Source organism: Erinaceus europaeus, chromosome 1 (genome assembly GCF_950295315.1).
Source record: "Erinaceus europaeus chromosome 1, mEriEur2.1, whole genome shotgun sequence".
NCBI lineage: Eukaryota > Metazoa > Chordata > Mammalia > Eulipotyphla > Erinaceidae > Erinaceus > Erinaceus europaeus.
This window is the reverse complement of record NC_080162.1, coordinates 98007145-98035061: the sequence shown is the minus strand read 5'-3', so window position 1 is coordinate 98035061 and position 27917 is coordinate 98007145. Positions and strand designations below refer to the sequence as shown.

Below are 27917 nucleotides of genomic sequence, written 5' to 3'. Positions count from 1 at the left end.
TCTCCCTCCACCTAGCTAATTAAAAATAATAATAATAAATAAATAAAAACCTTTCTTTTCACTGTTCTTTAATTACTGTTCTTTTTCTTATTTTTCTTCTTTTCTCTCTTTTTTTCTTTCTTTTTTTTCTTTTTCTCATTCTTGTCATCCTTTCTTCCTTCCTCCTTCGGCTTTCTGAATTCACTGATACGCATTTGTGAATTATTTGGGGGAAGAAATCTGACTCAGAATGGACTCTCCCTCTGTGTATCTCTGCTCTACTTCCCTTTCTCTGCTTGCTACCCCTAGAATATACAGTAGATAGTATATTTGCATAATTGTCTATTCTTGCTATACCTTTTTTCCTTTCTCTTTCTTCTTCACTTGGATTTGGTTGCTATTTTTTATCGGCCTGGAGACATTGTTTATCTAACCAATATCAGTTAAACTGCTTCAATCCTTGCTTCAGTTGCTATTGTAATTTCTGAGGATGGTGATTGCATTTCTCATAAAGGTATTTAGTATAGCATGGATTGCACTCAAAAAAAACTGAGGAACAACAGAACATAAAATTAAAAAAAAAACATTAATAAAAAATGGTTAGATCAAGAGCAAATAAAACTGCTACTACAATGAATGAAGACAAAAGCCGAGAAGAAACTACAAATCACCCAGAAGTAACTATAGATAAGAAAAGTATGCAAGCAGTAATAAACTTATTAATCACAGAAATGAAAACAACTTTGGAGAAAAGGTCTAGTGATATTAGAGAAACAAGAGATGAGACCCTCAAGGAAAATACCAATTACCTTGAGGCTAATAGAGAACTGAAAACTGAAATAGCTGAACTGAGGAAAGAAGCTGAGGGAAGGGAAATCAGACTAGCAGAAGCAGAAAACAGAATTAGCCAGACAGAATATGAGCTAGAGAAAACTAAGAAAGAGGTGAAAGAGCTCAAAAAGAGATTGAGAGACACTGAAAACAAAAGCAGAAACATACAGGATGATCTCAAAAGAAGTAACATTCATATAATTGGCCTGCCGGAGGAAGAAAGAGAGGAAGGGGAAGCAAACATTCTAGCGGAAATTATAGAAGAAAACTTCCCAGACCTAAATAACAGAAAGGACATTAAGGTTCAAGAGGCCCAGAAAGTCCCAAACAGAATCAACACAGACTTGAAGACACCAAGATACATCATAGTCACAAGGAAAAGAAGTAAAGATAAAGAAAAGATCATAAAGGCTGCAAGAGAAAAACAAAAAGTCACATACAGGAGAAAATCCATAAGACTATCAGCAGACTTCTCCACTCAAACTCTAAAAGTCAGAAGAAAATGGCAAGATATCTATCGAGCTCTGAATGAAAAAGGGTTTCAACCAAGGATAATATATCCTGTTAGACTTTCATTCAAACTAGATGGAGGGATCAAAACCTTCTTAGACAAACAACAGTTAAAGGAGTCAACCATCACCAAGCCTGCCCTAAAAAAGGTTCTAAAAGACCTCATATAAACAGGAAAATCACTATAATACTTTCAATATATCAGAACAAATAAAAATTTGTTAAGCAATGGCACTAAAATACATTTAATCCATAATATCAATAAATGTCAATGGCTTAAACTAACTCATCAAAAGGCACAGGGTGGGAGGATGGATCAGAAAACAGAACCCAACCATATGTTACTTGCAAGAATCCCACTTGACCCAAAAGATAAACACAGACTTAAAGTGAAAGGATGGAAAACTATCATACAGGCTAATGGACCACACATACACACACACACACACACACAGAAGGCAGGAACAGCCATTCTCATCTCAGACACAATATATTTTAAATTAAATAAAGTAATAAAAGATAGGCAAGGACATTACATAAAGATTAGAGGATCAATCAGCCAAGAAGACTTAACAATTATTAACATCTATGCACCCAATGAGGGACCATCTAAATACATCAAGCACCTTCTCAAAGAACTTCAAAAATACATCAATAGTAATACAGTAATAGTGGGAGACTTTAACACCCACTCTCACATTTAGACAGATCAACAAAGCAGAGATTCAACAAAGATACAAGAGAGTTAAATGAAGAGATGGTCAGAATAGACCTCTTGGACATTTTCAGAGTCCTTCACCACAGAAAACTGGAATACATATTCTTTTCAAATCCACCTAACACATACTGAAGGATAGACCACATGTTAGGCCACAAAGACAGCACCAATAAATTCAAGAGCATTGAAATCATCCCAAGTATCTTCTCAAACCACAACAAAAATCCTGGACCAGATTGATTCACAAACAAATTCTACAAAATCTTCAGGAAACATTACCCATACTTCTAAAGCTTTTCCATAAGATTGAAGAAACAGGGACATTCCCTTCCACTTTCTATGAAGCCAACATTACCCTGATGCCAAAAGCAGATAGGGACAGAACAAAAAAGGAAAACTACAGACCAATATCTCTGATGAACATAGATGCCAAAATATTAAACAAGATCTTGGCCAACCGGATACAACAGCACATCAAAAAGATTGTTCATCATGACCAAGTGGGATTCATCCCAGGAATGCAAGACTGGTTCAACATACATAAGTCAATCAATTTCATTCACCACATCAATAAAAGCAAAGCCAAAAACCACATGATTCTATCAATACATGCAGAGAAAGCCTTTGACAAAATCCAAAACCCATTCATGCTCAAAACTCTACAAAAAAATGGGAATATACAGGAAATTCCTCAAGATAGTGGAATCCATAAGTAGCAAACCTACAGCCAACATCATACTCTATGGACAGAAGCTGAAAGCATTCCCCCTCAGATCAGAGACTACACAGGGCTGTCCACTGTCACCATTACTCTTCAACATAGTATTGGAAGTTCTTGCCATAGCAATCAGGCAACAGAAAAAAATCAAAGGAATACAGATTGGAAGGGAAGAAGTCAATCTCTCATTATTTGCAAATGATATGATAGTATACAGAGAAAAACCTAAAGAATCCAGCAGAAAAGTATTGGAAGTTATTAGGCAATAGAGCAAGGTGTCAGGCTACAAAATCAATGTACAAAAATCAGTGGCATTTCTTTATGCAAACACTAAATCTGAAGAAGACATCCAGAAATCATTCCCATTCACTGTTTCAGCAAAATCAATAAAATACCTAGGAGTAAAGCTGACCAAAGAAGTGAAAGACTTGTATTCTGAAACTATGAGTCGCTATTCAAGAATATAGAAACTGATACCAAGAAATGGAAAGACATTCCATGCTCATGGATTGGAAGAATAAATATTATCAAAATGAATATTCTACCCAGAGCAATATACAAAGTTAATGCAATACCCACCTATCAAAGTTCCACCAAGCTTCTTTAAGAGAATAGAACAAAAACTACAGTCATTTATCTGGAACCTGAAAACACCTAGAATTGCCAAAAACCACCTTGAGGAAAAGAAACAGAAATGGAGGCATCACACTGCCAGATCTCAAACTATATTATAAAGCCATCATCATCAAAACAGCATGGTACTGGAACAAAAATAGGGACACAGACCAGTGGAACAGAATTGAAATCCCAGAAATAAATCCCCACACCTATGAACATCTAATCTTTGATAAGGGGTCCCAAAGTATTAAATGGAAGGAGGCTCTCTTCAACAAATGGTGCTGGTTAAACTGGGTTGAAACATGCAGAAGAATGAAATTGAACCACTTTATCTCACCAGAAACAAAAATCAACTCCAAATGGATCAGATGTTAGGCCAGAAACAATCAAATACTTAGAGGAAAACATTGGTAAAACACTTTTCCACCTAATCCCCAAGGACATCTTTGATGAATCAAACCCAATTTAAAGAAAGACTAAAGCAGAAACAAACCAATGGGACTACATCAAATTGAAAAGCTTCTGCACATCCAAAGAAACTATTAAACAAACAGAGAGACCCCTCACAGAATGGGAGAAGATCTTCACATGCCAGACATCAGACAAGAAACTAATCACCAAAATATATAAAGAGCTCAGCAAACTTAGCCGCAAAAAAGCAAATGACCCCATCCAAAAATGGGCAGAGGAAATGAACAAAACATTCACCACAGAGGAGATCCAAAAGGCTAACAAACATATGAAAAACTGCTCTAGGTCACTGATTATCAGAGAAATGCAAATCAAGACAACACTAAGATACCGCCTCACTCCTGTAAGAATGGCATACATCAAAAAGGACAGCAGCAACAAATGCTGGAGAGGATGTGGGGACAGAGGAACCCTTTTACATTGCTGGTGGGAATGTAAATTGGTACAGCCTCTGTGGAGAGCAGTCTGGAAAACTCTCAGAAGGCTAGACATGGACCTTCCATATGACCCAATAATTCCTCTCCTGGGGTTATACCCCAAGGACTCCATAACACCCAACCAAAAAGAGGTCTGTACTCCTATGTTCATAGCAGCACAATTCATAATAGCTAAAACCTGGAAGCAACCCAGGTGCCCAACACCAGATGAGTGGCTGAGAAAGCTGTGGTATATATACACAATGGAATACTATGCAGCTATCAAGAACAATGAACCCACCTTCTCTGACCCATCTTGGACAGAGCTAGAAGGAATTATGTTAAGTGAACTAAGTCAGAAAGATAAAGATGAGTATGGGATGATCCCACTCATCAACAGAAGCTGACTAAGAAGATCTGAAAGGGAAACTAAAAGCAGGACCTGATCAAATTGTAAGTAGGGCACCAAAGTAAAAACCCTGTGGTGAGGGGTAGACATGTAGCTTCCTGGGCCAGTGGGGGGTGGGAGTGGGCGGGAGGGATGGGTCACAGTCCTTTGGTGGTGGGAATGGTGTTTATGTACACTCCTAGCTAAATGTAGACATATAAATCAGTAGCTAATTAATATGAGAGGGGGAAATCAATTGTATGTCTCAAAAGTTTCTCAAAAGACAAACTGAATCTTTTTAATATATAGGCTATGTATTTGATATGCGGACTCTCTCAAAAGCCTAGACCAAGTAGATTAGAAGCTTCCAATAGCACAGCTATATACAAGATACTGGGTACTGTCCAGCAAACCATAACAAAGGGACTTTTCAAAGTTAACCCAATTAACAAATAATGTGATGATAATATTAACTATTGATTGTCTTTTTGAACCCTAAGACAGCAGGAACCTCACATCTTCACTATAGAGCCCCTACTTCCCCCAGTCCTGGAACCCTTGGATAGGGCCCACTTTCCCGTATGCATCTCCCAATCCAAACCAAATAACATTGCATCTGCCGATCACAACCTAACCAAAGCAACGATTGCTACCTCAACATGCTTCACCTCAGAATGTATCCAGAGACTTCACGTGTGGAATGACAACCCTTCAGCTTCATTACTCGGGTGAGACCTTTCCTTTAATAGTACACTCTAATTTCATCTCAGGTAGTTCACTTTCTAACAAAGTCCCATAACCTAGATATACACCAGTTTCTATGAGAGAGAGCTTATGTGCACACGTATCCATAAACTACTGCAAAATATATACCTGAAAGCAGGACTACACTAGAGTTTGCAGTGAGTACCTCCCTAACACTTCCTCTCCACTATTCCAAGCTTGGGATCCATGATTGCTCAACAAATTGTTTGGCTTCATATGTTAACTCTCTTTTCAATCACCAGGTTCCAGATGCCACCAGGATGCTGGCTAGGCTTCCCTGGAGTGAAGACCCCACCAATGTGTCCTGGAGCTCAGATTCCCCAGAGTCACACCCTACTAGGGAAAGAGAGAGGCAGACTGGGGGTATGGACCGACCAGTCAACGCCCATGTTCAGCGGGGAAGCAATTACAGAAGCCAGACCTTCTACCTTCTGCAACCCTCAATGACCCTGGGTCCATGCTCCCAGAGGGATAGAGAATGGGAAAGCTACCATGGGAGGGGGTGGGTTATGGGGATTGGGTGTTGGGAATTGTGTGGAGTTGTACCCCTCCTACCTTATGCTTTTGTTCACTAATCCTTTCTTAAATAAAAAATTAAAAAAAAAAAAGAAACATGCAGAAGAATGAAATTGAACCACTTTATCTCACCAGAAACAAAAATCAACTCCAAATGGATCAGATGTTAGACCAGAAACAATCAAATACTTAGAGGAAAACATTGGTAAAACACTTTTCCACCTAATCCCCAAGGACATCTTTGATGAATCAAACCCAATTTAAAGAAAGACTAAAGCAGAAACAAACCAATGGGACTACATCAAATTGAAAAGCTTCTACACAGCCAAAGAAACTATCACACAAACAAAGAGACCCCTCACAGAATGGGAGAAGATCTTCACATGCCGTACATCAGACAAGAGACTAATCACCAAAATATACAAAGAGCTCAGCAAACTTAGCACAGAAAAGCAAATGACCCCATCCAAAAATGGGCAGAGGATATGAACAAAACATTCACCTCAGAGGAGATCCAAATGGCTAACAAACATATGAAAAACTGCTCCAGGTTGCTGATTGTCAGAGAAATGCAAATTAAGACAGCATTGAGATACCACCTCACTCCTGTAAGAATGGCATACATCAAAAAGGACAGCAGCAACAAATGCCGGAGAGCCTGTGGGGACAGAGGAACCCTTCTGCACTGCTTGTGGAAATAGAAATTGGTCCAGCCTCTGTGGAGAGCAGTCTGGAAAACTCTTACAAGGCTAGACATGGACCTTTCATATGATCCAGCAATTCCTCTCCTGGGGATATACCCCAAGGACTCCATAACACCCAACCAAAAAAATGTGTGTACTCCTATATTCAAAGCAGCACAATTCATAATAGCAAAACCCTGGAAGCATCCCAGGTGCCCAACAACAGATGAGTGGCTGAGAAAACTGTGGTATATATATACAATGGAATACTATGCAGCTATTAAGAATAATGAACCCACCTTCTCTGACCCATCTTGGACAGAGCTAGAAGGAATTATGTTAAGTGAGCTAAGTCAGAAAGTTAAAGATGAGTACGGGATGATCCCACTCATCAACAGAAGCTGAGAAAGAAGATCAGAAAGGGAAACTAAAAGCAGGATCTGAGAAAATTGAAAGTAGGGCCCCAAAGTAATAACCCTATGGTGAGGGGGAGGGTAGACATGCGGCTTCCTGGGCCGGAGGGGGGTAGGTGGGATGGGACACAGTCTATTGGTGGTGGGAATGGTGTTTATATACACTCCTATTAAAGTGTAGTCAGATAAATCACTAGTTAAATAATATGAGAGGGGGAAAAACTGATTGTATGTCTCAAAGTTTTTAAAACACAGACTAAGTCTTTTTAATATATAGGCTATGTCTTTGATATGCGGACTCTCTCAAAAGCCTAGACCAAGTAGATCAGAAGCAACCAGTGGCACAGCTATATACAAGATACTGGGTATTATACAGCAAACCCTAACAAAAGGACTTTTCAAAGTTGACCCAATTATCAAATAATGTGATGATAACAATAACTATCCATTGTCTTTTTGAGCCCTAAGACTGCAGGAACCTCACATTTCCACTACAGGTCTATATTTCCCCTAGTCCTGGAACCTTAGGGTAGGGCCCACTTTCTCACATGCCTCTGCCAGTTCATATCAAATAATACTGCATCTGCTGATCGCAACCTAATCAACCCAATGATTGCCACCTCTACATGCTTCAGCTCAGACTGTGTCCAGAGACTTCAGGTGTGGAATGACAACCCTTCAGCTTCATTACTCAGGTGAGACCTTTCCTTTCATAGTATTCTCTAATTCCATCCCAGGTGGTTCACTTCCTAACAAAGTCCCAAAACCTAGGTTCTTTGAGATAGAGCACATGTTCACATGTATCCATAAACTACTGCAAAATATATACCTGAAGCAGTAGTACACTAGAATTTGCAGTGAGTCCCCCCTAACACTTCCTCTCCACTATTCCAAGCTTTGGGTCCATGATTGCTCAACAATTTGTTTGGCTTTGTATGTTAACTCTGTTTTCAGCCACCAGGATCCAGATGTCATCAGGATGCTGGCCAGGCTTCCCTGGACTGAAGACCCACCAATGTGTCCTGGAACTCCACTTCCACAGAGACCCACCCTACTAGGGAAAGAGAGAGGCAGACTGGGAGTATGGACGGACCAGTCAACGCCCATGTTCAGCGGGGAAGCAATTACAGAAGCCAGACATCTACTTTCTGCAACCCACAATGACCCTGGGTCCATGCTCCCAGAGAGAGAATGGGAAAGCTATTGGGGAGGCGATGGGATATGGAGATTGGGTGGTGGGAATTTTGTGGAGTTGTACCCCTCCTATCCTACAGTTTTCTTAATGTCTCCTTTCTTAAATAAGTAAAGAAAAAGATACAGAAAAAAAAAAAGAAATTAAAGGCATACAGATTAGAAGAGAAGAAGTCTAACTCTCCCTATTTGCAGATGACATAGATACATAGAAAAACCTAAAGAATCAAAAAAAGCTTTTGGAAATTATCAGGCAATACAGTAAGATTCAGGCTACAAAATTAAAATTCAAAAGTCAGTGGCATTCCTTTATGCAAACACTAAGTTAGAAGAAGATGAAATCCAGAAATCAATTCCTTTTACTATAGCAACAAAAACAATAAAATACCTAGAAATAAACCTAACCAAAGAAGTGAAAGACATGTATACTGAAAATTATAAGTCATTACTCAGGGAAATAGAAAAAGACACAATGAAGTAGAAAGATATTCCATGTTTATGGGTTGGAAGAATTAATATCATCAAAATGAATATACTACCCAGAGCCATATACAATTTTAGTCCTCTCCCCATCAATATCCCAACTACATTTTTAGGAGAATAGAAGAAATGCTACAAAGGTTTATCTTGAACCAGAGAAGACCTAGAATTGCCAAAACAATCTTGAAAAGAAAGAACAGAACTGGAGGTATCACACTCCCATATATCAAATTGTATTACAGGTTCATGGTCATCAAAACTGCTTGGTACTGGAACATAAATAGACACACAGACCAGTGGCATAGAATTGAGAGCCCAGAAGTAAACCCCCACACCTATAGACATCAAATCTTTGACAAAGGTGCCCAGACTATAAATGGGGAGAGTAGAGTCTCTTCAACAAATTGGTGTTGGAAAAAAAAAAAAAGGGTTGAAACATGTAGGAGAATAAAATTGAACCACTGTACTTCACCAAATACAAAAGTAAATTCCAAATGGATCAAGGACTCGGATGTCAGATCAGAAACTATCAGATACTTAGAGGAAAATATTGGCAGAACTCTTTCCCACATAAATTTTAAAGACATCTTCCATAAAACGAATCCAATTACAAAGAAGACTAAGGCAAGCATAAACCTATGGGACTACATCAAATTAAAAAGCTTCTGCACAGCAAAAGAAACCACTACCCAAACCAAGAGACCCCTCACATAATAGGAGAAGATCTTTACATGCCATGCATCAGACAAGAGGCTAATAACCAAAATATATAAAGAACTTGCCTAACTCAACAGCAAGAAAACAAATAACCCCATCCAAAAATAAGGAGAGGACATGGACAGAATATTCACCACAGAAGAGATCCAAAAGACTGAGAAACACATGAAAAATGCTCCAAGTCTTTGATTTTCAGAGAAATCCAAATAAAGACAACAATGAGATACCATTTCACGACTGTAAGAATGTCATACATCAGAAAAGGTAGCAGCAGTACCCTCTTGCACTGCTGGTGGGAATGTAAATTGGTCCTACCTCTGTGGAGAATAGTCTGGAGAACTCTCAGAAGGCTAGAAATGGACCTACCCTATGATCCTGCAATTCTTCCAATGGGGATATATCCTAAGGAACCCAACACACCCATCCAAAAAGATCTGTGTCCACATATGTTCTTAGCAACACAATTTGTAATAGCCAAAACCTGGAAGCAACCCAGAAGCCCAACAACAGATGAGTGGCTGAGCAAGTTGTGATATATATACACAATGGAATACTACTCAGTCATAAAAAAACGGTGACTTCACCGTTTTCAGCCGGTCTTGGATGTAGCTTGAAAAAATCTTGTTGAGTGAAATAAGTCAGATATAGAAGGATGAATATGGGATGATCTTATTTTCAGGCAGAAGCTGAAAAACAATATCAGAAGGGAAAACACAAAAAAGAAAACCAAAAGTCAAATCCAAGTAGATCAAAGACATGGACATTAAACCACAAACAAACACTCAGCAGAAAACACTGGCAGAACACTTGGTGATCTATGCTTCAAAAATGTCTTCAAAGACTCAAATACAACAGCAAAGAAAACAAAGATAAATGCATCAAATTGAAAAGCTTTTGCACAGCAAAGGATGCCACCACCCTAATAAAAAGACATCCTACAATTTAGGATAAAATTTTTTTAGCTTCCTTTTATTTTTAATTATATTAGTGATTCAATATTGATGTACAAATTACAAGATAACGGGTACAACTCCCCATTGTTCCCACTACCAGAGTTATGTATTCCCATTCTGAAAGAATATCTTTATATAACACACATCAGGTAAAGGACTAATAACTAAAATATATAAAGAATTCAGTAAACTTAACACTAAGAAGAAAAATCCCATTAGAAAATGGGACAGGACATGAATAGAAACTTCACCAAAAAAGAAACCCAGAGAATCAACAAACACATGAAAAAATTCTCAAAGTCACTGATCATCAGAATAATGAAAATAAAGACAACAATGAGACTCTCTTTTAGAACTGAGAGAATGTCATACATTAGAGAAGACAGTAACAACAAATATTGGAGAGGATGTGAGGGGAAAGGGACACTTTTCCACTGCTTGTGGTAGTGTACATGGTCCAACCTTTGTGGAAAACAGTCTAGAGATTCCTCAGAACTCTAGAAATTGATCTATGCTATGAGCTGTCAATTTCTGCAGGGCTAGCTTCACGGGCAGGAGACAGACGACCAGGGACTCATGGCTGAGCTGGGAAGCAGTATCTCTTTATTCATGTGGAATGCAGCACAATCTAAGCTATCTAAACTATCTATAATCACAATCCTGTCCTTATATATATATACTTGCCAAGTAGGGTGGAAACAGGATGTGACGTAGAGAGGGTGGAGCGAAAAGAGACTGGTGCAAATCAGGGTATACTACGAGAGGGGGCAGAGCAAAAAGACATCATGAACCAGTAGGGATTAAACCAATGCCCTGCAGGCAGGAAGATGCTTAGTTAACAGTGGTTATGTAAATAGAATACAGTGTTAAGCAGGGGGGGGATTAAACCAATGAAACAGAAGGGGTTTTAGAAGCAGAATTAGAAGCATACCAACAAATTTCTTTCCAGAGGATTTACCCAAAGGAAACAAAAGCACATATCAGAAGACATCTATGCAGTGGTCAGGGAGGTGGCACAATGATAAAGCTTTGGACTCTCAAGCATGAGGTCCTGAGTTCGATCCCCTGCAGCACATGTGCCAGAGTGATGTCTGGTTCTTTCTCTCTCTTCCTATCTTTCTTATAAGTAAATAAAATGTTTTTAAAAGAATAAAAAGAAGAAGGATGAGGAGGAGAAAACATCTATGTATACCTATGTTTATAGCAGCACAATTTTTAATAGCCAAAACCTGGAAGTAGACCAAATGTCCAAAGGTAGATGAGCGGCTAAAAATACTGTGGTATATATACATAATGGCATAATACTCAGCTGTTTAAAAATGATGAGGCTGTCTCCTTTGAGAAATCTTGGATGGAACTATAAGATATCATATTAAGTGCGATCAGCCAAAAACAGTAGAACAGATACCACATGATCTCACTTATAAGCAGAACACAATGAACAGGGACAGAAAGGGAGAACACGGAATGAAACGTGGACTGGTCATGGTGTACTGCATCAAAGCAGAAGACTTTGGGGAACAGAGGGATAGTGGAGTCCTTGTGGAGTGGGGTCCTAAGGCATAACAACAATTTATTTATACGTTAACAACTGCACTATAAAGCATGTATACCCCTCAATAAAAAATTAAAGAGGCTAACTTTCATTTTTAACTAACCTAGATATTTCCTATAAAATCATCTTTTGATTAGAAAAAAGTAGTTTAGATAAAACCAAACTTTACTAGATAGTATGACAGTTTGGGTTAGTTTAAACATTTTGCTAAGTCTTGGTAAGGCATGTTCAACTTCAATTACTTACAGACAAGAACTTCATAGTGCTTAATTTTATCACCAATTATAATGTTATTTCTGTCAGGAAGTTATTAAATATTTACATAAAAGTAATAATTTGACAGAAATTATATCTAGCATTCAGAAACATAGTCCTTATTTATGACTATAAACACTTAATACTTGAATCAGAATTTAAAAAGTCACTGTGACAGAATATATTAGAAGCAAACATAGACTAGAAAAAAAATTGCAAAAGACACATCTGGAAAAGGACTATTATTCCAAATATAAAAAAAAGAACACTTAAAATCTAATAATCAGAAAACAATCTGATTTTAAAAAACAAGCACACGACCTTAAGAAAAGACTCTGATGATGAAAAAAAAAAAAAGAAACCAAATAACTTTATGAGAAATTATTGAATATAATATATCATAAGGGAACTGTTCACATGTGTGATGCAGTGAAAATTATAAAGCATTGCTTAAAGAAATTAAATATTTCAATAAAAACTATGCATCTTGTTTGAACTCTATTCATATTCATAATTATTGTTACAGACATTGGTCTTTTGATTCTAAACTATATATGGAAATGTAAATGAGCTAACCAGCAGCCAAAACAATCTTGAAAAAAAGGTTGACTAACTTAAACTATATTACTTTAAGGCTTATTATAAAGCTATGGTGATTATCAAAATATGGTAGTGGGCTAAAGATTGATATATAAATAATAAAAATCATGGGACTAAGGGCCAGGAGGTAACTCATCCAGTAGGTACTCATGTATCTTACTGTGTATAAGGCCCCAGGTTCAAGTCAAAGCACCAGGAGGGAGTACAATGAACATAACCAGGGAGAATTCCATGGATGGTGGAGCTTTAAGGTGTCTCTCTTCTCTCTGGTATCTCTCTCTTACCTTTCTCGCTTCTTTCCTCTCCCTATTCTCTTAAAATATGAATAAATAAATAATAGGCAAACCCAGGAAGTCATTCAGTGGAATTGAATATGCACAAGGCTAAGCTCCACAGGCACCAAATTAGAAAAAATAATAATAATTATAACAGATCCACATTTATATTGTCAAGTAGTTTTCAAAAAAAGCACCAGCCCACTTCAATCTGGAATAGAGTCATTTCAACAAATGATGCTAGAGAACTGTATATTCATACAGGACAAGATTAATTTAAATTCCTATCTCACAGCATAAGCAAGGCATAATCTGAAATAACTGTGAATCTAAATGTAGAATCCAAAACTATAAATCTCTTAAAAATAAACACAGAGAAATATCTTTGCATTCTAAGCATTAGCTAAGCCGTTTGACAAAAATTCAACACATGGAAAGACACCAGAAAGTACATCCATGGTGTTCAATTAACTTTGGCAATAAAAATATAAAGTCAGTTTTTGTATTTATATGTACACACATATATATGTGAAACTAGAGATATATGAGTATAGATATATGTGATATAGAAACATAAATATCATACACACATATATAATCTAGCTCTTACCAATAAAGGGTCTATATATAATGATACAAAAGTTGCAGTAAGCATAACATGCACTCAGTTATTGTTCCCCGCTAAAACAAAGTACTTCCTTGAAAAGAAGCTGAATCAGGAGCCGGGCGGTAGCACAGCGGGTTAAGAGCAGGTGGCGCTAACAAGGGCCGGCATGAGGATCCCAGTTCGAGCCCCCGGCTCCCCACCTGCAGGGGAGTCGCTTCACAGGCGGTGAAGCAGATCTGCAGGTGTCTGTCTTTCTCTCCTCCTCTCTGTCTTCCCCTCCTCTCTCCATTTCTCTCTGTCCTATCCAACAATGACGACATCAACTACAACAATAACTACAACAACAATAAAAAGACAACAAGGGCAACAAAAGGGAAGATAAATAAAATTACAAAAAAATATTTTTTTAAAAAAAAAGAAAGAAAAGAAGCTGAATCAAGGGCAAAGGCACACAAAATAAGTGCTTTGAACACTTTATTACACTAAAAAGCAAGTAAGTGATCAAGTTGCAGGGACATAAAAAAGGGCATGAGAGTCAGCTTGAAAAGGTTCACACAGTTCACATCTGAAACAACTGGATAAAAAATAATTAGAATAAGGAATTATATACCACTTAATAAGAATTTACCTAATAACTGACTCACATAAAGTAGTGGTGAAGGAAGGAAATTTCTCTATCAGGATGCCAATTACTACATACAAAAGGAAGTATTGAATTGAAAGTTATCTTTGGATGCTAAACCTGTGAAAGTTTGATGAGGAGCAGGATATTTGTGTGATGCCAATACTTACTAGCTTCAAAGGAAAAACATTATCTTGGCACTGGAGATACCTGGCAAATAGCAATTTACCCACCAATCTGATGTTATCACCAATCTGAAAGTAAACTAACATTGTGACTTCAAGTATACTGCATGAGAAAAACAAAACTTTTGTGCTATCACTATCTAAAATGATTTAAGTTGAATCTGAATCTAACCACAATAAAAGTTTAGACAAACAAAAAATTAAGACATTGTAGAAAAAAAAAAAAAAAAGGTCTCTGGGGAGACAGCATGATGATTATGCAACTGATCATGCCTAAGTACCTAAGGTCTCAGATTCAATTCTCAGCACCACCATAAACTAGAGCTCAGGGGTGCTCTGGTATGCTTGTGTCTGTGTCTGTATCTCTGTTTCTCTGTCTCTCTCTCTTTACAAATCATAAAGAACTTAAAAGAAAAACACCTCGTCTATACTCTCTTAAATATCAATGTCAAGAATGACAAAGCTAGATCAAGGAACTATTCTAGATTAGTAGAGATGAAAGAGAAGAGAGAAATAAAGACAGAGTAATTTTTCATTGGATAATGGACAATAAAAAGAAACAAGCAATAAAGGACATTATAGAGATAATTTTCAAAATTCAAATATGAACTCTGAATTTGAGAAGTGGGTATTAATTATTAAATTTCCAAACAAAAAATTTTACTGTGGTTATATAAGCAAATTTCCTGGTATTTAGGCAAAATTATTTTAAACTCAAATGAATCAGGAAAAAAACATTCAATTTATGCATAGAGAGTGTCAAAGTTAATAGGGTAAGACAAGAGAGGAATCTTAGTAAAAATATATGGAAATTCTTTCCAGTTTTCTTGCACATTCAGTAAGGTTAAAATCACATCAAAATGAAAAGCCACACTGAGCAAGACAACTACAAAATGGAAAAGTATTTTTGATAAAGACAACAGGCAAAATATTACTTCCTTTAATATATACAAATCAGGGGAGGGAGGAGCTGTAGCATCTCAAAACAAAAAAAGGGAAAAGGGCATGAATAGTTAATCAACAAATGCAGCCTTGGCACGGCCCCTCAGCCCACCAAAATTTATTTGCTTCTTCTGTGAAATGGTGTTTCCCAGCGAGTCCCAATACAAAGTTCTCATTGTTTTTCTTTTTCTTTTTAGTTGGAGATAGACATAAAGGAAGAGACACAGAGAGTGGGGGGAGGGGACACCACAGTACTTGAGTTTCCTCCATAGTGGAACCTAGACCCTACCAGGTGAGGTGTCTCCCTACCACAGCTAATAAATATTTAAAGGAAAAAAGATCAGGCGATCTTGGATGGACCTTGAAAAAATCATGTTGAGTGAAATAAGTCAGAAACTGAAGGATGAATACGGGATGATCTCACTCTCAGGCCGAAGTTGAAAAACAAGATTAGAAAAGAAAACACAAGTCAAACCTGAAATGGAATTGGAGTATTACACCAAAGTAAAAGACTCTGGGATGGGTGGGTGGGTGGGTGGGGAGAATACAGGTCCATGAAAGATGATGAATGACATAGTGGGGGTTGTATTGTTAAATGGGAATCAGGGGAATGTTATGCATGTACAAACTATTGTATTTACTGTTGAATGTAAAACACTAATTCCCCAATTAAAAAAAAAAAGTAAGTAACAATAAAACATCAACCTCACTAATATTTAAGCCACCAAAGAAAGACAAAAGGAAAATGTTTTCTATCAGTTAAATAATTTCCTTTCTTAAAAACATATGGAAATGGCAAAGAGGCCCTAAAATAACCACCTAACACCCCATCAGTGGGTGAGTTAACTGGCACCTTTAGTAAAAAAAAGCTCAATATGAATCAAAAGCCTAAAAATTATCCATATCATCTCATTCAAAAATCCTACTTAGCTAATGACACTAACCTAAGGGGAAAAAAATCCATCTGCATGTTAGCTGTCAGGCTCAGGCAAAAATTAGTAAAGTCATGGACCCCTTGGGCTATACCTAAAATAGACTTTCTGGCTTTTTCCAAAATGGAGACTCCAAATATCATCTGCTATATTCTTACCATTGGGTTTCTGATTATTAAACAATTTGTTCTGCTTTATATCTTAATGCTTTTCAGCCAACAAGTTGCAGATGCTACCATGACGCCAAACTGACATCCCTGGGCAGATCACCTCACTAATGTGTCCTAGAACCCCACCTCCCCAGAGCCCTGCACCACTAGCGAAAGACAGAAACAGGCTGGGGGTATGGATTGAGCCCATGTCCAGAGGAGAAGCAATTACAGAAGCCAGATCTTCCAACTTCTGCACCCCATATTTTGGTCCATACTCCCAGAGGGATAAAGAATAGGAAAGCTTTCAAGAGAGGGGATAGGATAGGGGGTTCTGGTGGTAGGAACTGTGTAGAACTGTACCCCACTTATCCTATGGTCTTGACAATATTTCCATTTTATAAATTAAATAATAAAAAATAATAGGAAATCTTCCAATGGAGGGGATGGGATATGAAACTCTGGTGGTGGGAATTGTATGGAATTATATCACTTTTATTCTACAATCTTATAAATCATTATTAAATCAATAAAAAGAGATCTTTTAGAAGGATACATACCATAGCAATTTTTTAAAAATAGATAAATGATCAAGGAAATGTTTAAGTAAATTAAGATATAACCATAAATGCAATAAGAATTTCATGTTATTTGTAAAACAAACGGTAAGAGGGGCTGGGCGGTAGCACACTTGACTGAGTGCACACATTACAGAGCAAAGGGCCTCATGTCTCCATCTACAGAGGGGAAGCTTCATGAGCGGAGAAACAGTGCTCTGTGTATTTCTCTCCTCTATCTTTCCCTTCCCTCCTAACTTCTCTCTGTCTCTATCCAAAATAAATGATAAATGATAAAATATTTAATGTAAATAAATGTTAAGGGAATAAGGTTTAAAGGTTAAGCCTGGTGAAGTAAAGAAAAAAAAAGCATTACATACAATCATTTATAATAAATGTCAATTGTTTGATCATGAATATGAGCAAATCAAGTGAATTGTCTTTTCCAGCTTTGTTTACCTATAAGAGCTCTAGCTGCCCCGCTCTCATCACCTGTCCCCACCAAAGACAGAGCTACCAATCCTTAAAAGAGGCATCATTTCTGGTTACCCGTCTAGCTTTCTCAGCACTTAGTGTTCCTAAGGGCATGGCATCATCCCCAGTTTCACTCATTAAGCATTGACTGCTTTTTTTTTAAATATTCTCTACCTCATCTCCCACATGCAAAAAAAAAAAAAAAAACTACTAAATCTTGCTATTGACATCTCCTAAGTAAAAATCTAAATTAAATCTAGAAGTTCATAAAGAGCTCTGCTTTTTTCAAACAAAAACACTAAAGAGAAAAAAAAAAATCCCTCGAGCTTTTGTTCAAAACTCCAGACTCCCAAGGCAAGCTTCCAAAAACATGAAGGAAGGACATACCTGATCAAGTTGTCAATGTCAGGACCACCACCACCGTCTTTATCAGTTCACTTTTCTACCAGGGACCACAGCTTTAGAAGTCTAATCATTATATGCCAACAAAAACGTACCCATCTGTGTGCTGCAGAGCTCAGCCACTACACCCAGGGCCACACCTGACTCCAGCTCTGCCCTATTCCCCACTGATTCCACCTTCCACTTGGCAACTTTCCACCCAATTAGCTGAGTGGAACACAGTGAAACGGAGGAGGCCATAAGCAAGGCTGGCAACATGGAGAAACTAGACAAGAATAGGATGGCCACAACTGTGGCAGAGGATAAGTCAGTGGTTCTCAACCAAGGTGGTTTTGTCAACCAGGAGACTTTTAGCAATAGCTTGAGAAGATTTTTTTTTCAATCTCCAGACCTTTGAGTAGCTGCTCCTAGTAAGCAGAACTCAGGATGCTGCTACGTAAGAAAGCCAGCACACATCAGAAAATTAGCCAGCCCCAAATGTCAATAGGTATAGAAGCATGTCATAAACAATGTGATCCATGAGTACAACAGAGTACAATCCTAACTCAACAGAAACAGGGCCATCAGTTGGCAAAGGGAGACTTGAGAGGCAGTTTAGGAAATGTAACCTGAATCCTCCTCAAACAGAAGCTAAGGGGTGGGGCAGAGGGGGGGATAAAAAACTTCCTTTGATGACCAATACTCCACTTCAAAAACTGGGAACAAGCACATTATATATTTGGTGGTGACTATGGTGAGTTTACAGAGAACACAAATAGGTATGAAACTGCAGTCACAGCATTTTACAAGACTGAACTCTAATGCTAAGTCAGTTAAAAAGCGTATCATCGGGGGGCTGGGTGGTGATGCACCTGGTTGAGCGCACATGTTGTAACATGCAAGGACCAGGTTTGAGCCCCCAGTCCCCACTTGCAGGGGGGAAACTTTGCGAGTGGTGAAGCAGTGCTGCAGATGTCTCTCTGTCTTGCTCTGATCTCTACCACCCCCTTCCCTCTTGATTTCTGGCTGTTTCTATCCAATAAATAACAATAATAAAAAAATTAAAAGAGTACCATCATTCAATTTTTAAGACATCTTTTTTTTCCGGGGGCCAGGTGGCGATGCACATGGTTAAGTACACATAGTACAAAGCACAAGGATCCAAGTTCAAACCCTGGCCGCCACCTGAAGGGGAAAAGCTTCACAAGCAGTGAGGCAGGTCTACAATTGTCTATATTTCTCTCTCCCTCTCTACCACCCCCCCATCAATGTCTCTCTATCCTATTGAATAAAATGGAGGTGGGGGAAAATGCCACCTGGAATGGTAGATTTACAGGCACCATACCCCATCAGTAACCCTGGGAGCAAAATTAATTAATTAATTATCTTTTCCCCCAAAGGCCTGATCCCCTGTATCTCCTCTATTTCTTCAAAGACTATTTCACAGCAGAAACTGTGAGAAGATAATATTATCAAAATTGCCCAGACTGGTAAACATTTCAAGAACTTGGCAATGTATCACGTAGTTGCTGACAAATTTAACTATGTATCTCAGCAGGTCCTAAGAACCCAAACTGGCAGTTCCCAACTCAGCTTAAAAGTGACAGCAAAGATCACTCAAAAAGAGAAAACAATAGTGCAGCTGTTCCCAGAAGAGTCATCAGAAATTATATAACTCAATAAGAGTAACATTTCAAAACTGAGAACACTACATAGACTGATCTTCAACAACAGAAAAATTGCAGACAAAATGAGAATGCAGTAGACCAAGCAATAGTTCACTTGACTATGTGTGAGGGCCTGGGTTCAAGCTTATGGCAACATATGGAATCACCATGCATAGGGGAAGGTGCATGGACAGTGCAGTGGTGTTGTGGTCTCTCTCTCTCTCTCTCTCTCTCTCTCTTTCTCTCTTTCTCTCTCTTGCTCTGACATTAAAGGCAGAAAAATCTACTAGGAGCAGTGAAATCATATAGGTACAAAAAAGTCTCAGTGGAAACAAAAATAGTATATGGATAGGGGAAGCAGCTTAATAGTTATGGAAAAGACTTCCATGCCTGAGACTCTAGGGTCTTGGGTTCACTCCTCAGCACCACCATAAACCAGAGCCCAGCAGTGCTCCAGTCTTTCTCTCTGTCTTTCTCTCTGTAGCTCTTTCATTAAAACATAACAAAACAAAATATTTTTATAAAAGCTTTTAAATAGTATTTAAATTGTTAAATTACCAAATTGCTGGTTATCCAGTTAAAGGATCTGACCACCATGGTATGTACATTATCTTTTCACTATTAATTTTAACCATAGTATCTCATTGTGAGTCCCATTTATGGGAGACCAGGAGGTTGGATGAGTGACCCATCATCACTCCTAAGGGATAAATAAATTTGGCCTGATTATGAAGCATCATCTGCCAGTATAAACTTGACCTGTGTCTCTTTCAGATACAGAAAGGATCCAGCAGTTAAGGTGGTCTGTTTTGATGATGGCCAGGGACAACTGTAGAAATGTTAATTCAAAAGCACTTTCCCTCCAGCTGCAGGTCCTAGTTTTGTCACAGATTAGAGTCAAGTGAAAAAGATTAATTATCCTTTTTTTTAAGAGAGGGACAATAAGGCAGAGAGAGGAAAAGTGAAAGAGGCCATGGCACTAAAGTGACCTTCAATGTAGTGGGGGCCAGCTTTCAACCTGGGTCATGTACATGCAAAGCAGGGCAGTATCCAAGAGAGCTACTTCACTGACCCCTGTTTTTTGTCAGTTTATTTGTTTTTACCAGAGAACTACTCAACTTTGATTTATGGTGGTGCTGGGGATTGAACCTGAGACCTCAAGTGCCTCAGGCGTGAAAGCATGTTTGCATAGCTACCTTGCTAGCTCCCCAGACCAAGATTTAATTATTCTTGATGCACCAGTCTATAAATTTCTGCACTAGTCCCAAACAGGAAAAAAAAAAACTATAAGAAGTACTTATGAAGACATTATAGAGTCTGAACACCAAAGATAAAGAAAATATCTTGAAAACAGTGCAAGAAAAATAATGCTTTAACTATAAAGGGAAAGGCATTGAAATGATACCAAATGCTTCATCAAAAATCAGAGTTCAGAAAGAAAAGATACAAAACCTTTCAAGGACTAAAAGGAAAATTGAATGTAAATGATGTGTCTTCTTAGTTTGTACACACACACATGCGAAAAAAAAAAAAGTTGATTTGATCCAAATACACAACTAGGAGTCATTCAGAGATCCTGAACTTTGAACTCATGGCTGTAAAAATCTTTGTACAAAGACCCTGTACTTTTGAACTTGTTGGATAGAGGGTTAGTGCACTCCATACCCAGAATGAAACACTTGGAGATGAGTGTGGCCAACTAAAGCAAAGAAAATGCTACTTATCAACCACAGCTTCCTGTTGCTAGGCAAAACAGAAGACTGCATTTTCTAACCTCACTTGCAGTTATGTGAGAGGACATGTTACTGATTTCTGGTCAATATGATAGTTACACAAACCCCTTCCTGGCCAGGTCTTTCAATACACCCACTGGCATTTTCCAGACATCTATCTCTCTTTCTCCCTTCCCCTCTCCCTCCCCTGCTCACTTCTATTACCATCTTGAAGATCTGATGACAGAGTTAGCATCCAATTTCTGATGCGTTTGTCATAAGGAAGTCAATTTGCCCATAGAAAAATGGGCAAATATATATATATATATATATATATATATATATATATGTTATAGAATAACCCATATCTGTGACCTTGGGAGAACTACTGGAGTTTCCAATGGAGGGAATGGGTATACAGAACTCTAATGGTGGAAATGGTTCAAGATTATACCTCTGTTATCGCATAATTAAATTAAATAAAATTGAATAATAATAATAAAATGTCAAGTATATATTCTCACTATTGTTATTTCTTTTTTAATATTTTATTTATTTATTCCCTTTTTGTTGCCCTTGTTTTTATTGTTGTAATTATCACTGTTGTTGTTACTGATGTCGTCATTGTTGGATAGGACAGAGAGAAATGGAGAGAGGAGGGGAAGACAGAGAGACGGAGAGGAAGATAGACACCTGCTTCACCACTTGTAAAGTGGCTCCCCTGTAGGTGGGGAGCCGGAGACTTGAACCAGGATACTTATGCCAGTCGTTGTGCTTTGTGCCATGTAAACTTAACCCACTGCGCTACCACCCGACTCTCGCTATTGTTTTATTTCTACAACATAGCACAGCCAATGCTTTCAAAAGTTGTGGGTTCATACAGATCATCTTGGTTTGATGCAGTATTTCTAGGATGTCACCCAAGATTCTACATTTTTTTTACTTTAAAAAACAACAACTTTATTAAGATTCAACTCACATACAACTTACCCATTTAAATATGCAATCAGTGCACTGATTTTCAATATGTTAGCTTAGCTGTGAAACCATCACAACCATCAATTTTAGAACATTTACATCATGTTCATTCCTAAAATTGTACCCTGAAGAATCTACTCTTCTTTTTCTCCCATTTCTACCCCTACCCAAGTCCCTAGGTACTGTAAATATACTTCTGATCTTTACATTTATGTGAAAGTAAAGTTAAAGTTTAATCAAATAAGAGTAACTAAAACTAGATAGTAACAGATTGTTCAAAACCGAGATAACAACACATACAATTTTACTTTTATTAGGGGAAGAAATGGTCTACAGTAAATGTAGCTGTTCATATATGTGGAAAAGTTCTCAGTTTTCTGCAGAATACTCTCACGCCCAGCCTAGATCCTCCTTTACCATCATGCACCAGGACCTGAAAATTCCCCTGCCTTCTCTGCCCACCAGAGTCCTTTACTTTGATGCAGTACACCCAACCCTGTCCAAGTTCTACTTTGTATTTCCACTTCTGTTCTTATTTCTCATTTTCTTGACTGAGATCATCCCATAGTCACCTCTCTTCTTCTGGCTTATCTCACTTAACCTGATTCCTTCAAATCCCATCCGTGATGAGGTGAAGAAGGTGAATTCATCATTCTTAATAGCTGAGAAGTATTCCATTGTGCATATAGTTGTGCTACAACTTTCTTAGCCACTTATCTGTTGTTGGACACCTAGGCTGCTTCCAGGTTTTGGCTATTACAAACTGTGCTGCTATGAACAATGAAACACACTTTGAAGAGTAGACCCTAAACTAGCAAGACTAATCCAATGTGGGAGAACAGACTTTTTTTTTTTTTTTTTGCTTCCAGGGTTATTGCTAGGACTCGGTGCCTGGCACTGAGAATCCACTGCTCCTGGAGGCTATTTTTCCCCCATTTTCGTTGCCCTTGTTGCACTTGTTGTTATTATTATTGTTATTGATGTTATCAATGCTGTTGTTGTTGGATAGGACAGAGAGAAATGGAGAGAGGAAGGCAAGACAGAGAGGGGGAGAGAAAGACAGACACCTGCAGACCTGCTTCACTGCCTGTGAAGCGACTCCCCTGCAGGTGGGGAGCCAGGGGCTCGAACCGGGATCCTTACCCAGTTTTTGCGCTTTGCACCACCTGCTGCTTAACCCACTGAGCTACTGCCCGACTCCAGAGAACAGACAATTCTTTGGAGAAAAGAACAGCCAGAGAAAAGATCCCACGCATAAAGACATGGGAGGTGGGTAGGGCTATTCCCACACAACAACAACAACAACAAATCCTTGCTCTAAAATGAAACTTGAGGCTGTGATATGTTACAAGATAGAATGTGTGCCTCATCGTGCACTGGGTTCTAGGTATGAATACACACACCACAGCAGAGCATCACAGATAGAAGCACGGTAACTGCATGGGTGGTGAAGTTGAACTATGGTATCTCTTGCCTCACTCTATCTAAAACAATGTAAAATTTAGTCAACAGTAGTATCACACATTCACTACATTTTCTTTAAAAAAAAAAAAAAAAAACATCTAAGAGGACTACACAGAGGCACATCCAGTTGAGCACACATATTACCATGTGCAATGACCTAGGTTTAAGCACCTGGTTCTCTCTCCCCACAGGGTGAAAGCTTCACAAGTGGTGAAGCAGGGCTGCAAGTGTCTTTCTTTCTCTCTCCCTCTCTATTTCCCCTTTCCATCTCAGTTTCTATATCTATCCAATAAAATTAAAAAAAAAAAAAGATATCCTATGGTGCCATTTAAACCCTTGCTTTTTTTGTTGTTGTTGTGCAATGAGACTTTACACAAATACAATTCCAATTCCACCACTCCTTAACAATTTTCTTTTTTTTATTTCAGACAGAGAGAGAGAGAGAGAGAGAAGAAGGAGGAGGGGGGGAAGGGGGAGGGGATGGGAAGGGGGAGGGAGGAGGGAAAGAAGGGAGATTTTCATTTTATTCTCCTTAGGAAAAAAGAAGAAAAGAAAGGAAGGGAGAGAGATCACAGCACTTTTCCACCAACCATAGGGCTGGCTTCCTCTGGTGATGTGATGCACCCATGTAGTATGAAGGCTTAAACCAAGAGCCTCATGCACTGTAATCTATGTTCTGCCACTTGAGTGAGCTATCTCCTGGCCCCAGACCTTGCTTTATAAAAATTAACTGTCTTGTTATATAATTTATATATAAAAAAATGGACCTGTTTCAAGTGTGCTGTTTTGATAAAAATATATGTAGTAGTAGGGACAAAACAGTGCCACGCCCAATTAAGCACACATATTACCATGCTCAAGGACCTGCGTTCAAGCCAATTGCTCCCCACCTGCAAGGGGGATGCTGCACAAGTGGTGAAGCAGTTCTACAGGTATCTATCATTCTCTCTCCCACTCTGTTTCCCCTCCCTTCTCAACGTCTCTCTGGCCTGTCCTATCAAGTATAACAGAAAGAGTGCAAAAGAGCAAGGGAGGGAGGGAAGAGAAGAAGGAGGAAGGAAGAAAGAAAAGAAGCAAGGAAGGAAGGAAGGAAGGAAGGAATTAAGGAAAGAAGGAAGGAGAGAAAGGAGGGAGGGCAGGAGAATTAAAAAAAAAAGGGGGGGGGAAATGGCTGCCAGGAGAGGTGGATTTGTAGTGCCAGAACCGAGCCCCAGAAATAACTCTGGTGAATATATATATAATTAGTAAATAACTACCTAATAAAAATCAGACAAAACATTTTCATTATGATATAAAGTTTCCTCTTGCCCCCTGTGCAGCCACCTTGCCCTGCTTCTGACCCATGACAATCACTAACCTACTTTATTATAGATTAGTTTTGTTGGCTCTAGGAAAAATATAAATAGACTATACAGTTTGCATTCTTTTGTGTCTGGTCTCTGATTCAACATTTTTAATGCCCTACTGTGACATTAACAGTAGTTCCCTTTTTTCCTCTGAATCTTATTCTTCTATATCCTTATTCATAGACACCGGACCAATTTCAAGTTAAGTTCTCTGAACACTGATGCATACAAGCCATTTGTGATGTTATGTTTCCCTCTTCTACCAGAGTGGAATTGATGGTGTATGTGAAATTAACAGGGATCTGGCAAACTCTTCCATAGTTATTGATATCACAATAAACTCATCTCATGTTAGTTTTTATTGCTCTACGTTGTAACAATATTATTAGTCGTTTCAGTTTTGATTATTAGTATAGTCAAGAAGATGCTTATAACCTTATCTTCATTTCTCCAAATTATTTAGCTATATGTGGAGAAAGTTTAGCATGTCTATTAGGAGAAAAATCAAGAAATTATTTCATCAAGTTTCTGTCAAAAACTTCCACCAATTTTTCAGTTTGGGTTTTCTATCTCTATATTATTGATTTATAGACATTCATCACCTATACTGGACAAAGATCCCTTTACAGTTACATGAATTCAAATATTTGCCCAAAGCTGAAACATTTGGTTTAATAATCTCTTTTAAGTACAGAAGTATTTGTTTAACTTTTACTGTCTAATGTTTTTTGTTTGTTTTTCATGTTTTTTGTATCATATGTAAGACCAAATGGATTTCTTCTCAGACTAAGAACAAAAACATGAATTCTGTTTACCACATTTCTCATAATATTGGACTCTAAATAATAATAAAATATAAACTTCTCTTAACTATAATCCTCGCCCTGCAATTAAGAGATTACTTTAAGAATGTATTACTACTTATTATTATTAACTGTGGTTAAAAAATAATGGACTAAAATGGTGGATGATTATGATTAATTAATTTAATCAGCACTGCTCTCCACAATACCAAAATTAAAGATAAAACATGATTAAATAGTGCCACCCCATGAGTTAGCAATTTACTATGACTAACAAACATTTATTATCTCGGAACTATTTTGGTTCAGGAATCTAGCCACGCTTAGATGATTAACTGGCTCATGATTTGTTTGTGTTTGTTTTTGGTCTTTGTTTTACTAAAGCACTGCTTAGTAAAGTGATGGTTTGTGATGGTACTTAGGATTAAACCAATGTGGGACCTTTGGTGCCTCAGGCATGAAAAACTTTCATTATGGATCCTATTCTATCATAAAGTGACAGTCAAGCTGTCAGACAGACAGTAGCATCTGACAGACTTGATTCTCTCCCCAAGGGAGAAAGAAGGGATTTGCTTCTGAGTTCACTCATGACTGGCTGTGGGTGAGTCTTGGTCTCTCACCTCCTAAGCTTCTCCAAGAGGCTGCTCATAACACTTTTTGTTGTTGTTGTTTGTTTCCTTTTTCTTTGTCTCTTTCTTTCTTTTTAATATTCAGGGTTTTCTTTCTATTTTATATTCTAATTTATTTATTTTTAGGTAAGAACCAGAGATAGAGAACACAGCACTGGAACTTTGATTAACGCAGTGTGGGTCAGGTTTTTGCTGTTGTTGTTGTTTGTTTGTTTGTTTATATATAAAAAGGAAACATTGACAAAACCATAGGATAAGAGGGACACAACTCCACACAATTCCCACCACCAGAACTCTTTTTCAGCTATGGGGCCTCCAGTATGCATGATTGCATTGCTCTCAGTGTCTTTTGTTGTTGTTGTTGTTCTTTTGTCTTTTGTTTCAGTTCAAAGATCTAGAAGGAAAAAAAGGGAGGCAGACCACAGGACTGAAACCTCCCCCAGTGCCATGGCTCTCTATATAGTGCCAGGGCACAAACCTCAATCACGTGTACAGCAAGGTAGGCACCCTATCAAGTGAGTAATCTTCTGGACCTTATCAAAATCCTTAAAAATATATAATAGCACATGGGTTGGTCTCATGTTCTGTTATACATTAACATCACCCTGGATTCATGTGCTAACACTGCATTAAAAAGTTGTTTGGGGCAGGGGTAGATAGCATAGTGGTTATGCAAAGAAACTGTCATGCCTGAGGCTCCAAAGTATCAGGTTCAATCCCCTGAACCACCATAAGCCAGAGTTGAGCAGTGCTTTGGTGTTTCTCTGTCTTTCTCTCTATGTATCTATCAAAAATCAATAAAATTTTTTAAAGTTATTTGATTTTAATTAAGCTATTTTTTTAGTTTTATTGGTGAGTTGTGTTTATGCTGAACACAAAATTTTGCTTGATTTGTTCTTATAGAACACAGGATAGCATGTACACAGGATAAAAGCAGGAAATATTATTTGTTCCTTGTAGGAAATTAAAGTAGCACAAGTACATGGGGAAACAACTAGACAAGATTTAGTAAATTTATAAATTGCATATTACCAGTATGAAGTAACTCTAATCTTGGGTGTTTGACTGTGGGAAATTCTTACACTTAGAAAACCACAGGTAGAAACTTAGGAGAAAACCAACAAATGTGGATTTAAAAAATCAGTAAGTTAAATATAAGTAGGAAAAGTCAGAAATTATGCAGTATTATTTCATTTCTATAGAATTCAGAAGAAAACAAGGTTTTGAGATGTATACACATGAAATAATTATATATATATTTTTTAAAAAAACAAAGAAATGGTAGTCAATTCAGTATGACAACTATGGCTGAGTGAGAATGGAGGATGCCCAATAAGGAAAGTCACACACATGTCAGTGGCATGGATAATATACTATTCTTAAGCTTTATAAATGCAAATTACATATTTTGTAAGTG

General features: G+C 37.9%; 1 protein-coding gene across 10 annotated transcripts in view; it reads right to left on the bottom strand.

The window, feature by feature from the left end:
* The window catches only part of MARCHF8 (membrane associated ring-CH-type finger 8), a 138256-nt gene that overhangs the window by 106248 nt on the left and 4091 nt on the right, over positions 1-27917 (bottom strand). The window contains exon 1 of one of the 10 annotated variants that reach the window (XM_060191706.1): positions 17908-18102. The exons of the other annotated variants lie outside the window; for them this stretch is intronic. The gene's annotated coding sequence lies outside the window, so the exon portion shown is untranslated. Of the gene's footprint in view, positions 1-17907; positions 18103-27917 lie in introns of those variants that run through there. 10 annotated transcript variants of the gene reach the window in all.